Here is a 17,660-nt window from a genome sequence, read left to right on the forward strand (position 1 = left end):
CCACTAGATCAGATTTACATTCTGTTAGCATGCAAATAAAGGGTAAAGGGGAAAAGAGCATCTTTTTGCTATTTTGATGGGTCATGAAAACTATGAATGTCCCCCATCTGTTCATAATATTAACAAAGGTTTGTGTTTCACTATTATAGCTACTATACTACATTCTAAGTTGCCAACCAGGACAGCGATCAGAAGGAGTTGAGACCAAGACTGAAAATAAAAGGAGGGTCAGAAAAATTAGAATGGAGATAAAGAGAAATGAAGGGAGATAATAAAAGGAAGAGAGCAAAATGAAGGAGGAAAACAGTGTGGGAAAGAGGGAGACAAAAGAAAGAGAAGAAAATGTTATTTCATTTTGCTACAATATACAAACTACTCATTTTCAAGAAATTACTGAACAGATAAAACTATGGAACTGGGTCCAAAGAAAGGAAGAGGGAAGTGATGGTCTGCTAAAGACCTTGATGAGCGGTTTTCAGATGTTTTCAACAAAAATACAGGACAAGCTGTTTGAACTGAGGAGCATTGAGCCCAAGCATGAAGCAGCAGCCACTACTGCTACTGCTCTTGTGTTCAGCGCCACTTCATTCAGGTCTAATCAGTGTGCTTTGTACTGTGTGGCCTTGGAGGAGGCAGTGCTGAGCAGGTACCATTGCCCCAATGCCTCCTTCTGCTGCTGGCCTCCTTCCTGTGGCAGCCATTTTTTTGTGGGCAAGAGTGACTGGAGTGGGCCAAGCACCTCCACTGGTTTCCTGGTGCTTCTCCCAGTGTGTTTATCTCCTTTCTGGCAGGGCTGCCAGGAATGCCCTGATGCTGCCCAGGCCTCCTTGCAAAAATATTAGATGTTTAAATATCCAGCAGGTCTTTGGTTTTCATCCCAGTTAGTGAAAATATTGGACTGTCCAGATCTGGACTGGACACATGTAAACCTTGTAAGCAGGCTCCAGCTGGGCAATCACTGTAGCAGTCATCTGCTGTGTTGGCTTCCCTTGCTTTGCTGGCTTGGTTGATAAGTTTAGCATTATCTGTTAGGCAAGGATTTACATCAGTCTTGTAGGAAGATCATAACCTGTCTTGAGCCAAGAAGAAAGGTAGGATAGAAATGCTTTACTAAATAAATGAGAAGATATAATGACTGTCGTTTACAGTGCTCAGACTTCCCTGTGGCCTTAATGGCTGTGGCACAGAACTGCATTAGAGACAAAATAAATTGAAATGCATTTGGCTGAATGCAGCTTGACTCTGGCTCAGGGGACCTTGAGCTAACTTGGACCTTGGAATTTGTCCCCCTTCCCCAGCAGCCCTTGCTGTCTTCTAGCAGTGAAATGGAAATGAAGATTTTTTTTGTTATTCTGGTGAGCCCTCAGTGATCCCTCCTTCTGACCTAGTTTTAATTGTTGTTGTTATGTTCTGTATGGTATTTGAGCCTGGTTTTAATTGTTTTAATGATATGCTTTTGTTTCATTGCAGTGGTTTTAAGATGTGTTTTTATTATTTGTGTTTTTATCATGTCAGCCATTGGCTGTAATGGCTGAATGAAGGCCAATACATTTCGTAAACACACAAACAAATAAAATAATTTATTATGCAAACCATGGATTAAAATAAAATACCAGATACGTTTCACAGTAAATCTAATGGAATGGCTTTTTAACTCCACATCTTTTACCAAAAGAAACAAGTGGGATCAGTATAACTCCTTAACCACCAAAGAAATTTTCATGCAAAGCCCTAGACATGCCATTAATATTGTCTAATGTATTGTGAAGTCAAGGACTTGTATGAGTGAGTCTGGTTTTAATAATCACTTCCTAGTATGTTTTGGGTATCAAGAACTCTTGATAAATTCATGTGCTCAGTCTCAGAGAAAGAGGAAAACGTAACACCAGCATACATTACGTCAGAGCTTAACTTCAATTTTGGATTAGATGAAAAAGCCAAAAAACAAAACAAAATCATCCTCAAAGGAATAAGAGGTACAGATACTTAGAAAAGCAAATGAAAGGAAGAGTGAACATTTTCTGGAGGATTATTTCCCATTAAAGACTGCCATAAATAGCCAATCTTAATCATCATTTTATTTTGTGTACCTAAAATTACTCAGCATTGTACAATACATTTTAAAAAGTCAATTCCCTGCCTGCAGGTTTACAATCAAAAGAAATATGGAAGAATGGATTTTGACCAAAAAAAAAAAAATACTATAACAGCTTTAAAAGTTCTGGAAGGAAATACACTTCAGAAGAAGCATGTTTTAAAATTGTTTTTTTTCCTCCAGTGAAGTTGAAAAATGGATATTAAAAAATATACACACTTTATATACTTTATTCGATTTGATAAACTGCTCTATCCCCGAAGGACTCAGAGTTAGTTCAAATGACGAAGGACAAGACAGCATTAAGAAAACAGGAGGTCTAAGTGAGAGACTAAACAAAGCAGAGTGCAAGGAACATACAGAAAAAACAACTTTATAATGAACTAGCGGGGCCCGGACACGCATTGCTGTGGCTTATTGTGGTGAAATGGGAAAGGAACAGTAGCAGCAAATCAATTGCAGAGGCCAGCAGTACGTGCTCATGCAAACATGCAGCCTCATACTGTGCGATGTCATTGATGTGTGTTCCCGCATTCCTTTGTGTGTGGGGGGGGGGGAATGGAAAAGCACCTCTCCCACACATCTAGGCTGGCTGGTCATGATCCTTTACCTGGGAGTAAGTTTGGTTGGTGAAAATGGGTGTCGCTTCTGAGGAAACCCTCTGAGGGGCGCGACGCAGCCATACAAAGTATGTCACAGTTGCTGTACCGAGCTTACTCCTGAGTAATGCGTGCCTGGTTTTCTTAACTGTAACCGCAGTATTCAGGGAATCTGGGTGCCTGGCCCCTCCCTCCCATCCCTTGCATGTCGCCCCTCACTCTCTTCCTTCCCTCACTTCTCTTCCCTTGCATGCCACCCCTCCCCCTCCCTCCCTTCGCTTTCCCTCGGCTAGGATGGGTGGGTCATATCAAGATGCTGGGCCCCCTGCCTACCCTCCCTTGCATGCCACCCCTCACTGTCTCCCCTCTCTCACTTCTCTTCCCTTGCATGTCTCCCCCTCCATCCCTTTCCTCTCCCTCCCTCTCTTCCCTTGCATGCCACCCCTCCCTCTCCCTCCCTTCTCTCTCTCTCGCTCGTGTGTATGTGTGTGTATGTGTTTTACTTCCACTCGAGTTATTGCCTGTGTACTGTTTCCACTGCTCATATCTGGCCATCTGAGTGAACATTCTAAGCAGCACGAACATTCTAAGGGTGACAGTTACACACAGGCAGCTGCATGTCCTTCACTATGGAGCGCCAGGAAAAAGGCATTTTACCTGGGCCAGGTGTGAAATTTCATGTATGTGAACATCTAAAACACTCTCACCTGGCTGACTATAGTGGCTGGGAATTTTCAGAGGAATTGGCCTAACAGTTACTGAGTTATACTATCATCAACAAAAACACTGTTAGCTTTATATATATATATAGATTAGGACTGGGAAAAATAGCCCCAGAAGAGCAAAAGAGAGGTCAGGTTAGGGTTACCAGGTCTGGGTTGAGAAATACCTGGAGATTTTGGGGGTAGTGCCTGAAAAGGCGAGGGTTTTTAGGAGGGGAGGGACTTTAATGGAGTTTAATGCCATAGAGTCAGAGGTGGGATCCAGCAGGTTCTCACAGGTTCCCGAGAGTAGGTTACTAATTATTTGTGTGTGCCGAGAGGGGGTTACTAATTGGTGATTTTGCCACGTGATTTTTGCCTTAGTTATGCCCCTCCTCTCAGCAGTAGTGCGCAGAACTTGAAGCAGTCTAGCAGGAGGTACACCGGCGTGCGTGGCAGCCTGCGCCTGCGTGCATTCGTTTCCCGCCCAAGGACCGGCGCAGCGGCTGTGTCCTTGCCACAGCCCCACCCAGGAATGCCCTGCCCCCAGAATGCCCGGCCACACCCCCGTCGTGCCCAGCCCAGCCCCATTGGCGCTACACCACAGTTTGAATCCCACCACCATGGGAACCTGTTACTAAAATTTTGGATCCCACCACTGCATAGAGTCCATCTTCCAAAGCAGCCATTTTCTCCAGGTGAACTGGTCTCTGTTACCTGGAGATCAGTTGTAATAGCAGGAGATCTCCAGCTACTACCTGGAGGTTGGCAACCCTAGGTCAAATGGTGTATAATCAGGAGATAAGAAAATAAGATAAGCAGCAAAATGAAGTAATAAAATAAAAGATGAGAAATAGTGAACCCAGTAAGAAAACTATCAGCATAATCAAGGGAAGAAATAACTAAAACCTGAACTACAGAACAGTCCTGTGCAGTTACTCCAGTCTGAAGATCATTGATTTCAGTGGGTTTAGACTGGGGTAACCCTCCATAGGACTGCACTGGCTGAGGGTATCATGTTATTAGCTGAGTAGTGAAATTGACAAACCACATTGCAATTTTTGAGCAATTTTTGGTGTAGAGCATTGAGTGCCTGAAGAGAATATGAAAGTCTCCGTACATTTGGTGCTATCTTTATTGGTCCTAATAAAAGGCACCATGTGGTTGTCATACAATGATTTTGCTTTGGACCAATGCAGTTTCTGCAACCTTTCATTTTCCATATGGAAATGTTAAGATAGTATTTTTGAAATGTAGGGCAAAAGACAGAGCGGCAGTCTTATTCTTGTTGTTTTTAATCAGCAATGGTTTGGGAGACAGGCTTGCTCAATTTTATCTGGATCACAAATGACTTGAGTTAACTTTAAACACTGAAAACAAAAAATAAACCTATTGAATTTTATTAATGAGATCTCAAACCAATCATATAATTTTGCAACCTGATCATGTGGGGGGTTTTTTTCTGTGCATGATACTGCAAAGAACAATTGTTATCTCATAGGAAACAGCAACCGTGGAAGCTTCATGGTTACAAATCAAAATTAAGATAGTTAAAAGCAATAAGAACACATATTGCCAGAATGTGAACCTCCTGCTAGTGGGATTGCTGAATTCCGGCACAAAAGTTCCAACCAGAAACAACACTTCAATATATTTGGAAGAAAAATGGTTGTGATGCTTTCCATCCAAAGCATATTTGATTAGCGTATGTTCTCTGACAAACAGCTAGTTTTAAGCATCTTTTCATATAACAGACTTGGATGCTGCAAATGTGGTTTTTCTACTGGTTATTTGTCACACAAGCACATGTGAATCCTGACTATATGTGCATATACACATACACACACAGGAGAGTTTTAGTCTATGTATAGATTTTAGGAAATAGTGGTAGTTTGTATATGAAAATTAACTGTGGGAAATGAGCACATTTATTATCTGAGACAAACTTTTATGCAACACTCAGCCCCAACCAGGGGTGGGGTGCAAATCTGCTGTTGGGAGCATTGTGGGGCTGCGCTAGTGAATTTGCCCTATCTAGGGTGTTTGCTCTAGCGGAGACACTAGTCATCTTCCACCTCATGGTTGGTCCTGTTGCGCCAGCAGCCAGGTCTGCGGCAGAGGGGCTTTTCGATTGCATAAGTCCATTAAGCCTAATGGGGGCTTTGCAGTGGTGGAGAGGATTTTTTTTGTGTGTTTTTACCCTCCCCATGCAGCCAGGAAATCTCCTTGCGAATGGAAGGCCATCATGGCTGCAGCACTGCATCCATGCACCTGGCCTTTTGGATGGAACTGTTAGTAGTTAGTAGCATCTCACAGTGATGGAAATGGGAGATGGTAAATACAGGAATAAAAAATGACACCCCCCCAAAAAAAACCCCTTGTGGCTACAATAAAGACAATTTTTGCACTGATCCTGAACACCCAATTTAATGCTTTGCTTTGAATCAGGCCATTTCCGCAAACCATGTTTTCTGTTTCCTGCTTCTGTAAATGTGTTTCTGTTTTATATTAACCAAAGTATCAGATTCTTAATCATATCAACTTTCCATACCTGTAAAAGTCAATGGGGTGGTGAAGCCAATGATATAATATATTCTTGCTTCCAGAGGTTATAGTTATGTGGCTTCCTTACTTAGGATGGCTATCATGTCTAAGGTTGCCTCTGCATCACAATTAATTTTGGAATTTGCACAATTGGTTCCCTGGGGATCGAACTACATGAGACAGTAGGAGAGCTGTACTCAGATCATCATAACATTTATTTAGGAGAAAGACTTAATTTCTCCAGCCCTCATGGTTTAGCCAACTGAAAATAACAACCCCCTCTCCCACCTCATAGGGTCATTATTACCCTTGGAAAGGTTAAAAAAACACCTTTGGCCTTTGTAGGGCAATGCCAATCCTCTAGTATTTTTCAAATCCATTATGGTTTAGGCAGGTGTTCCTATTGTGTAGGCGGTCTCTCAAGTTGATCATAAACTGGCAGACTGAAGAAGGAAGAAATCAGTTAAACACACACACACACACACACACACACACACACACACACACACACACACATCTTTTCCTTGACCAGAATAATTGCCTTTATTCATGTGTTCATTTGCTAGCATATGCAACATGGGTAGAAATGAAGCAGAGTCAGAGGTTTACCTACAATATCTTTCCAAAAAGATTTTAGTCTTAGAAATCTTCCTCTCCTTTCATTGAGTTGTAAATCTGAAGACTTCTCACAGTACAATTTAGGAGCAACATTCTGTAATGAACTGGTTTCTTCCTTGAGCCACATCACAAGCTGACTTCAGTGAGAGGCTAGTGCAGGGGTAGGGAACCTCTTTGACTCCAGATGTTCAGGGTAATTCCCATCAGCCTCTGTCAGCGCTGGCCAATTGTGGCCATGCTGGTGAAAACTATCGAGTACCAGACTAGTGGATATGCATGCATGCAGGGGAGCATATCAAAGATAGCAATAGTCAAAGGACACATTTTAATTTAATGATTTATGCCACCTTTCTGCAAAGCAGTTAAAACCATTTGCAAAAGAATAAAAAGCAAATACATCAAAATACCACTGACACTTTCAACATGCTGAAATTCAAATTATAGAAATGTTTAAGTAAATTGATTTGGGGGGAGGAGTTTGGAGGGTATTACATGTCTTCAGCTTTGGTATCCCATTGACTTTCACAGATGGGGAAGCAGATACAGTTAGGAATTTAACACTATGGATAATGTAAACAGAAATACCCTGTTGCAGAAAAAGTTAAGGGGCTTCAATGTACCTATTTATTATTTATGTTTGTTTATGCTCCAACAGTCATTGGTAATAGTGATTACAAGTAAATTCTGTGTAGATTGACTTGTGATTGCAATTCGGCAAAACAAAAAGCTGGCTGTAGGGTTGCCATCTGTTTGGAGGAAAAATAAATGTCCCATTCCTTTAACAGAGGTTTAATAGGATGGTAATTACCAGGTAATATTATTTGCCTCCATGCCATGAAAAGATGTCAATTTCTACATATTAAGCCTACGTAATTATTTGTTTATTTATTTTCATGTATAGTCCACCTTTCTCACTTAATGCATGTATGGATTATGAGTACAGTAGCACCATTCAGTCAATCAATAAGCCAATTACAAAATATGATAACATTTGAATAATGACATTAGTTTAATCTACAGTGAAGATTCTTAGTGAAACTGCATAATGCAGTTGTGCTAGGACTGAAAAAAACTAAAAGGAAAAAAATATTATCCTTAGGAGGCATCTCCAAAGTTAATCCAAGAGATGGTCTGGCATGCAAGTATGTGAGTCCAATGTCATTAAGAGCTTTGTAGATGATAGTCAGAAACTTAATTTAAGTCTGGTATCTGATTGGTAATCAGTGAATTGTTTACTAAAGGGGAGTGAGATGCAGATTCCACTTAGCACCCAACAGTTTCTGGGCTGTGGCATTCTTATTCCAAGTGCAGTTTCCAAGTTGTCATTAAGGGCAGACTCACATACAGCGAATGTACCTACACATACAGCACCCACTGACCTTTAAAGCCATTCATTACTTGGGGCCTACATATTTGAAGGATCATCTCTTTCTATATGACCCTGTGTATCAAGCACAGTTGTCAGGCAACCATCTGTTGGCTATCCCACCACTTAGGGTGACCAGTGTGGTGTGGACCAGAGCCTAGGCCTTCTCCATTGTGGCTCCTGCTCTGTGGAATGGGCTTTCTGAGATGTGACCCCCCCCTTGAGATGTTACACCCCACTTTTCTGAATCTGTTAAAAGTGATTAGTCAATGGAAACCCATTTTCATGTCGTACATACTATTTATGGAAATGCTCTTATAAAACTATACATATCTCACTGTCATAAATGAAAATTCTCTCTCTCTCTCTCTCTCTCTCTCTCTCTCTCTCTCTCACTCACACACACACACACACACACACACACACACACACACACACACACCCTCTGGAAAACATGAGCTGTTCTCTCACTACTGCACCAGAGTGCAGATCTGTTAATATTACCATTCTCATCACAGCTTTACCCACCAGGATCCAATCTATCTGTCAGTGCTGTTATCATCTCCTCCGTACCCCCAAGCCACAGCCCATTCACAGTGCCTGTCAGGCCTTCTACTTCCTTTATCTCTTTGGAACAATGATCCAACATTTCTCACAGTATCTACTGCTTCTTCCATCCCTCTGCCGCCCTGCCTGCTGTATTCTTTCCTGACTTTAAGACAGATTCACACAGTGTTGGCAGAAGAATACAAAGGAAAATTGGGAAAATACACACACACACACACGCACACAAACTCACACATACACACAGATTGTCCATTGCTACCTTCCCTTCCTACACCGCTTTTTTACTTCAAACAGTAAAATGTATTACCATTCAAACCAGTCAATGTATTACCATTCAATTACCATTCAAATATTATAAAATGTTGTAGTTTGAGCTTCTACTATGTTTTCTCCCAGGAACGTCTTTCTTTCCTCTACCCTTCCCCCCCCCACCCTTAAATTTAACATCTAGCTTGGGAAACAGTTCTGTGTCACCTGAAATATAGTTTGGTTTGATTTTTGAGGGTATTAACAATAGTATGATTCACTGATAGGGCTGCAAGCTGCTTGGAGATAAAATGTCCTGTCTCTTGAAAAGAAGTTTGATGCAATAAGGTAATATTATTTACCTAGATGCCATTAACACCTTCAGCCACCCATTTCCAGACATTAAGTCTTTATTAAAAGAAAAGGACATTTTGAATTTTCTTAATGAGCCAGCAAAGCTTATTTTGGGCCAGTTTTGCAAGTCAAAATTGCTCCATGGCTTATCCGGGAGTGCACCTGCTACGGGGCTTCTCACCCTGCTTGAAGTTCCCCACTGCTGCCCGGCTCTTTCCTTTGCTCGAGTCAGGGCCGGTGAGGGAAGCTCCAAATGGTTCCCCACAAGCCCGGGGCTTTCCCATAAGCACCGTTTAAGCATCGCGAGCTCTTCTGCAGTCTCTTTTATGCATGCGCAGGCAGCCTCCATTTCCTGCATTCAGATTGGCTGAATTTTGCCCCATTCCCCCCAATCACTTTCATTATTTTAGTTTTAAATGACAAAACAGACACTGAGAATCGGCGCCCTCACCCCCCATCTAAAATCCTTGCGTGTGCAACATGATCGCCGTCCTCCACCCCGCTTCCATCTAAAATTTAAATCTAAAATCCTTGCTTGTGTGAGAGAATTGCTGCCCTCCCACTTGTGGCACCTGCACACGCTTTTCTGCCTAAGGTTTCTCCCTCCTTTCTAAAAACCAAGGTTTCTCCCTCTGTTTTTTTCACTTCAAGGGGGGGGGGGGAGGTGCTGCTTCTCAGCGCCTGTCCATTGGTGAGGTGGGCCAGAATGGTGAGGTGGGAAAACAGACCCTGTTTCTGCTACAGAGGAGTTTTGCACAGTGGTGGAAGCCTCCGAAACAACAAAGGGGCATTTCAAAAGAACTTCAACCTTTCTGGTTCAGGAAATTCATGGAGCAATGGCAATGTGGTGGGGCAGCTCTGGGGCAGAAACATGGCAGCCATACTGCAGCACCGGGGGCAGTGCAAAACTCCCGATTGCATTGGGGCATTCCCGGTGCTAACAGAGGGGCAATTGTGGCGTGCAAAATCTGCCTTGGTCTACTATTTTGGTCTACTATTACTGCTATCTCATGCCTTTTCTCATAGACTCTCAAAATGATGGTCACAAGACTATCCCCAATGTTTCATTCCCAAAACAAGCAATGCAAGCCAATCCCATGTTCCTTGGTTCAGATGTAAGCTCTACTGTAAATTACATGTAATTGAATGTAGGATAACAGGGATAATGCCCTTTCAATACTTAGCTCACTTTTTCTTTGGTAACAGGAAGCATAAATATATGTCAAGTTTGGCAGTTGCTCAGGGTTCAAGAATTAGCAGGATTTCTAATGCAGCTATTTTTGCTTATTCCGGGAAAACAGGGCTATTTTTAAATCGCTCTTTGACTAAGGTCTCCCATCTGAACTCTCCTTAACGTTCCAGATGCATGTAATACTAAAAAACAGGTTGCAACCACATTCATACACAAAGCTCACTAATGAACAACCTTGGCCCGTTCAGGCCCTTTTATTATTTACTGCTTGCTGCTTGCTGACTGAATAGCATTTTGCCATGTCCTTGAGTGTTATATTGGATTCTGAAGGATATCATTTAGACTTTTACTTCTGCAGTGGTTTCAAAAGGTGCTATTTAGCCTGTGGGTGAAATTTGTGTATGTAATAGAGAATATGTAGGTTTCTCCAACTGACCAAATAGTACCCACTGAAACCATTTCAAATTGGGAACATGGCATTTAGGAGAGGGAAACTGAAACCCTTTGTGTGTGTTTCATGGTCCTAAACCAAAACCTCCTACATGCAGGAATGGAGGAGAACCTCCAAACCTGGCTGATACATGTTCAGTCAACTGATCTGAAATCTGAGGATGATCCTCCCAAATGTTTAGCATTGCCAACAAGTCTGGAGAAAAGGAATTGTTGCTTTCATTGAGGCTTGATGTCTAGAAAGAGACAGCTGAAGTTTTTCATACTATGAAGGTAAACATTGCATGATAACAACATCCCATTAAGCCTCTTAAGGCCTTGACCTGGATAACCCAAGCAAGCCTGATCTCATCAGATCTCAGAAGCTTGACCCTGGCTAATATTTAGTTGGGGGACCACCAAGGAGGTCCATGACTGCTACACAGAGGCAAGGCAATGGCAAACCACCTGTGAAGATCTTTTGCCTTCAAAATCTTATGAGGTCCCAATGTCACTTGTGACTACAACAAAAAGCCTCTTTTATGAAATTCATAAGGACAGAAGAAGGACTATGTTGTATCAATCCAGTAGTTCATCCAGACCAGCATCCTGTTCTACACAGTGGCTAATTACTTGCTGTGGAAGGCCAACAAACAGGGCAGAGCAGTCAAGGCCTTCCCCTGATGTTGCCTCCTAGTCATCAGGTTCCCACACAGAGTCTTTTTCAGTCCTCTCCTCCCTATTGAGGATTTCACCTACAAGAATGACACTGGATTTTGATATTATCATAAAAAGATTTGACACATTGCTTTATTCACATTAAATAAAGAAGGGAAATGGGTAGGATCTGTTTTTTATTAAAGTAATATATCACTACAATAGTATATTCAAAATAAGTAAGGTTTTATGGTTATGGTTACAAAATTACCTTCATTTTAATAACAGCCGAACAGCTCAACAGCCCAACTTTGACCTGCAGTCCCTGTTCTGTCTTCCAAGGCATCTTGACACCATTTAAGGTCTCTGCCTGATTCATGCTACCCATCTGGCTTCCCTAACACCCAGAGGGGCTTTTCTCTCCTTCTGTCCATTCACCCACTGCTTCCACCTGGCCCTCATAGGAATTGCCTGCTGAGAATTCCAGGGCTCCCATCTTCCCTTCCCTGTGTTGTTGTTCTAAGGCATCACTTTATGCCCCTGCCTCCTGTTACCCAGAGTCTGTTTACCATGGTGATGGCCTACTGCACTGGTGCACCTCTGGGGAAGTAGCCATTTGCCTACGAACTGCCCTTGCTCTTCTCATTTTTTAAAAAATAGCGTGTACAAAACAGTGACAGTTTAAGTGGTACAGAGAACCACAACTAGCATGAAAGGTTATAAACTGTTTGGCTGTGACGGGTTTTCTGGCCTGTGGTTTGGTAGTTTTTGCTCCTAACATTTCACCCACATCTATGGCTGGCATCTTCAGAGCATGTCACTGTGAGCCGTGTGTGGATTCCTCTTTAGACACAGAAGGGAAAAGAGGTGTGTGTGTATCTGTGTGTATCTCTCTCTGACAGACACAAGCAACCAACACCCTGAAAGCAGGATCCATTGTGTGATGAATCATCCAAAGTGATTTCTCCATGGCAACAAAACTGTTCTGCCAATCATTCCCTTTACTTTGTCTCCAGAATCTTTCTATGCTGCCTCACAAACAAAAGTTCACCCAGACCCATAGAACCATTATGAAAACAAAGCAACTCTATCCCTCATGTTTCCAAAGGAAAATGTAATACAGAATGCATTTTTCTTGTTATACTGAGTGGCTTTCCCTACTATAGTTTATAAAAGGGCTTTTTAAATTGTTTTCTTCTCAAATTGGCAATTGAGAGATTTTTTTGAACATGTGTATTATGATAGAGGAGAAGGACTCAGTTGGGCCAGGGGCCAAAATACTAGAATGGCTCCACAAACTCCCTCCCCAAACTGAACAATGCATTCTGTGTTCCTTGAGTTGTTACAGCCCTGCCAGTTCTGCACTTCATTTTGAACAAAGGCTACATTTGAAATAGAGCAAAGATGAAAGGGCAGCAACATTAGCCCCACCCTTGAACCCACCACCATGCCTGTCGAGACACCAGGACAAAGTTCTTTAACTCTGTCCACTCCAATAGGAATGGCAGCAGTAGCCCTTTGCTAATTCATGTCCAAGGTTCAAAAAGGAGCAATGTTATAGGACCAATCCAAATGTTCTTCTGGCAACCCTTAACCAAGTTAAAATTGGGAATTTTGTTCATAGGGATAGCCACTAAGCCAAATACTTTTTTTCAGATGTCCTTCATCCTGAATCTTATAGTACCGTTCAACACTTTTTCCTACATGTAAATCAGCTGTCACTGATTATCTATATATATAAAAAGCTAACCGTGTATTTGTTGATGATAGTATTCCTCAGTAACTGCCGGGCCAATTCCTCTGAAAATTCTCAGCCACTATAGTCAGCCAGGTGAGAGTGTTTTTAGATGTTCACATATATGAAATTTCACACCTGGCCCAGGTAACATGCCTTTTTCCTGGAGCTCCATGGTGAAGGACATGCAGCTGCCTGTGTGTAACTGTCACCCTTAGAATGTCCGTGCTGCTTAGAATGTTCACTCAAGTGGCCAGATATGAGCAGTGAAAACAGTACATAGGCAGTAACTCGAGTGGAAGTGAAACACATACACACACATACACACGAGGGAGAGAGAAGGGAGGGAGAGGGAGAGGGAGGGGTGGCACGCAAGGGAAGAGAGAGAGGGAGAGGAAAGGGATGGAGGGAAGAGAAGTGAGAGAGGGGAGAGAGTGAGGGGTGGCATGCAAGGGAGGGGAGGCAGGGGGCCCAGCATCTTGATATGACCCACCCACCCTAGTGGAGGGAAAGGGAAGGGAGGGAGGGGGAGAGGTGGCCTGCAAAGGAAGAGAAGTGAGGGAGGGAAGAGAGTGAGGGGCGACATGCAAGGGACGGGAGGGAGGGGCCAGGCACCCTAGATTCCCTGAATACTGCGGTTACAGTTAAGAAAACCAGGCACGCATTACTCAGGAGTAAGCTCGGTACAGCAACCATGACATACTTTGAATGGCTGCGTAGCGCCCCTCAGAGGGTTTCCTCAGAAGCGACACCCAAACTTACTCCCAGGTTAAGGATCATGACCAGCCAGCCTAGATGTGTGGGAGGGGTGCCTTTCCATTCCCCCCTCCAAGGAATGCGGGCACACACATCACTGACATCACACAGTATCAGGCTGTGTGTTTACATGAGCACGTACTGCTGGCCTCTGCAATTGATTTGCTGCTACTGTTCCGGGCCCCGCTAGTAGAGATATATGTATCTATTTGTACAGCTGGCCACGCTGAATTTATGCATGTATCTCAAGTTAACAGAAAAATTGCCAACAAGGCCTAATATTGTTTACTAAATGTTATCATCTGACAGCTGTTTGGTGACCTATGGTAATATGAATTAATTGATGCTTGTCATGTGAAAAACATGTCAAATTTAACACTATTGAAATAACACAACAGAGGGGGAAGCCATGAATTAACATGGTTGTACAAGTTTCAGTCTTAACCGTCTTCTAGATGGTATACTGTTATCAGTCCAGAGAAAGATGGAACTGTTCCTACTTAAATATTTTTAACACTTGTCACAATAGCAACAGTGAGGTGGACTACTCAGTATTGCAATAGAAATTGATAAAAATGAAGTGGGTATTTATTTTGGATGATATAAAGTAGAAAAGAATTTGAAATTTTTGTAGGAGGAATAGTTACATAGATAATAGCTAAAATAAAACATACTGTATAGTAGTAGTAGGAAAAAAATTTACCACTGTGGTAATAACAAGTGATTTGGGAAGCTGAGTCAAGAAATGCCATACAGATTTGAAGTTCACTTACACATGCCAATAGTAGTAACAGACATCTGCTCTTTTTATTTGTGCTGGTCCAACAGTGGTCTCCAAATCAAACAGTGGTCTCAATATGGAAGGTCAGTGTTATAACCTGATGTTTTAAAAAAACTGCAGTGAAATCAGATCTCTCTCAGACTATTGACACAGTTGTGGGACTGTTAAAATTAAGACTACACCTCAAAATTGTTACCCAAAGAATCCAAAATAATGATACATATAAAGTGGTGAATGTATGCAGATGAAGTAGGTGGAGTCTCCAAAAAGGTGGTTATTTTTCCTGCCTGCCACTAGGTGGCAAACTGCAGCAAGTCTGCCTTTTATTCTAAAAAAACCCAAACCCATTTTTAGTTCTGCTCACAGTGTTTCAGTAGCTATATGATGGGAAGAGTTAACCAATGAAGTTTATTTTCCAGCAGCAGATGATGAACTAACTTGTTATCGTCACATCCCTGCCACCAGATGTCAAATATCTGTTGTGGCATAGGCAGTGCACACAGGGATTTTTTTTAAGAACTGAAGAGGATTTTACAAAGGCACTGTTGTGCATGATGCACACAGTTGTTCTTGCTTTTTAAAAAAAATCCTACTGTCATTTCTGGTTAAACACCATGTGCAAGTTTGTGAAATTTTACCAGATCTCCAGAGATAGGACAACATAGTCTATTGCATGCAGTGTGATGTAGTGCTTAGAGATGGTTCAACTTTCACAGGGCATACTTAGAATCAAATCTTCACTTGATATACATTGGTCGACCTTAGGACAGTTATGTTCATAGTTTAAATCACCTAACAGGACTGTTAAGAGAATGCAATGCAATATCTCTGCATATGTGAATTCTTTGGCAAAAGAGTGAGAAACAAATATAAAAAATAAATATGTATGCCATATCATTTTCAAAAATAAAAATAAAAATTTCTGACTCCATCCAGACTTTGACATTGTCTAGCTGACCTAATCTCTCATTTAGCACTACAACATTTTGTACTTCATCAACATTTTGTACTCAGCAGAGTCAACATGTTCAATATTTCTTTGCTTCTTATGGAAGAAATTATAGTTTTATAATTTTCTCTCTCTCTCTCCTCTCTTACCCCACATTTTGCTTACTTGGAGTAAACAGTGTGGGGCATTTTTTGCAGGCTCAGGCATGAGAGAGCTGATGCTCCATATCAGCATGTTATGACTGTCTGAATTGATTCAAACCAGGGAGATTATCAAAGTCTAAGAAATATAACAAGCTGGAGCAGAGTTCAGTTCAAAGTTCTAGCAGATTAATAGGCTGCAAGAGGAAGAAAGTCAGAGAAAGGCAAAAACATGCATCTGGGTCTGGGAGAATACTGGCAAAGCAATAATCAAGAACAGAAGAAACAGGTCTTAAGAACAGCAGCAACATCAAGAACAGCATCTGATAGGTTCCTGTAAAGACAAGGCTGTCTTGTACAATGTGATGCACCAAACCAAACTAAGTCTCAATGCCCACCAGTACACAGCTCCCCACCCCACCCCTCGCACTGCAATGGGCTAGCTTAGGTGACTGGTGAGATGTTTACAGCATATTTCTAATAAAAGTAATTAAGCCCATTGCTTGCAAGAAGCTTTGAAGTACAGGTTCTAAAGATACCAACAGAATTGTTTCTGTGACTCCCAACTTTTTTAAAAATTAGTGTGTAGCCCTTAAAGAAATCAGTAGGAAAAATAAAATTGCAATGTAATTAACACTGTGACAACTTATTTTCTCCTTGGAGAATTATATCATTAGCTGCTTCAATTGTGCATAAAATATAAATTACATTACTCAGAGGCATACCTGCCTAAAGAGACACAGTCCTCAGTGAAGTGTTTGCCACAGTATGTGTCTGAATTAGCAGAAGTCCACTTGGCCAAAGGCAGCTCATGTTCATCACTGTACCAAAGCCAAGTTGTTCATCTGTTCCCTTTTAGTATTTTCCCTCTGGAAAACAATACAAGGATGCTACCAAATTCAGAAAAATGTTCAGTTCATCCTTTCAGCTTCCAGTTTTGGTCTGTTTGAAACCGTAAATGGCCAGAATATAAAATTAAATGGTTTGCACCTTTGTTTCAACAGTCAAAGGTTAATATGGCTACAATCTTCATCATGCTAAGAGAAAAAGGTCTGTCTGCATAGTTGTCTGTAATTTGCAGTAGATACTAATGAAAGTGTGAAGACTTGTTGCAGTGTGGTAGTTCCTTTTTATTTACATGATCCCCATGTGGTTTTTGTACCCTGTTTCAGTTCATACATTTCAGTGTTCTCCAATGCTAATGATCTAGGCAGCTCTGTGTGCAGCTTGGGGTATGGCTACTATCTTGCACCTATTTGTATATGCCTATACTTAAGTATAATGTAAATCAGTGAGAATGAAATGCTTGCTTCTGTCTGCAAGATGGCTTCTTCTGCACTGTATATGAATTAATGGTCTGACACAGTCTGCATATCATATAATCATAGAGTCGAAAGGGGCCACACAGGCCATCTAGTCCAACCCCTCCTCTATGCAGAATCAGCCTACATCAGCATCCCTGACAAGTGTTTGTCCAACCACTGCTTAAAGACTGCCTGTGAGGGGGAGCTCCCTACCTCCCTAGGTAGCTGATTCCCCTGTTGAACAATTCTTACTATAATTCCCCCCTCCCCAAGCCAGTAACTTTCCATCTGCAATTTAAACTGATTATTTGTGAGTCCTATCCTCTGCTGCCAACAGGAAAAGTCCTTCTCCTCCTGGTGGTTGAATTACTACCAGACAGCAATATGCATGTGCTTGCTCATATCAGGCAATGACATAGGAATCCATGGGATTCCAAGTCAGGGAAACCTTCTGTCAATGAGGTTGACAGCAATATTTCCATTAAAACAATGAAGTGACTTGTCACCAAATTCTATGCATGCTTGTTTAGAAATCCCATTCAAGTAATGGTGCATAACGCTACAGCCTTAATGAGCATACAAGACAGTTGAAACTGCATGTTACCTACTTATTCAAGTTTTTTTCTA

This window comes from Sphaerodactylus townsendi, linkage group LG04, assembly GCF_021028975.2.
Source record: "Sphaerodactylus townsendi isolate TG3544 linkage group LG04, MPM_Stown_v2.3, whole genome shotgun sequence".
NCBI lineage: Eukaryota > Metazoa > Chordata > Lepidosauria > Squamata > Sphaerodactylidae > Sphaerodactylus > Sphaerodactylus townsendi.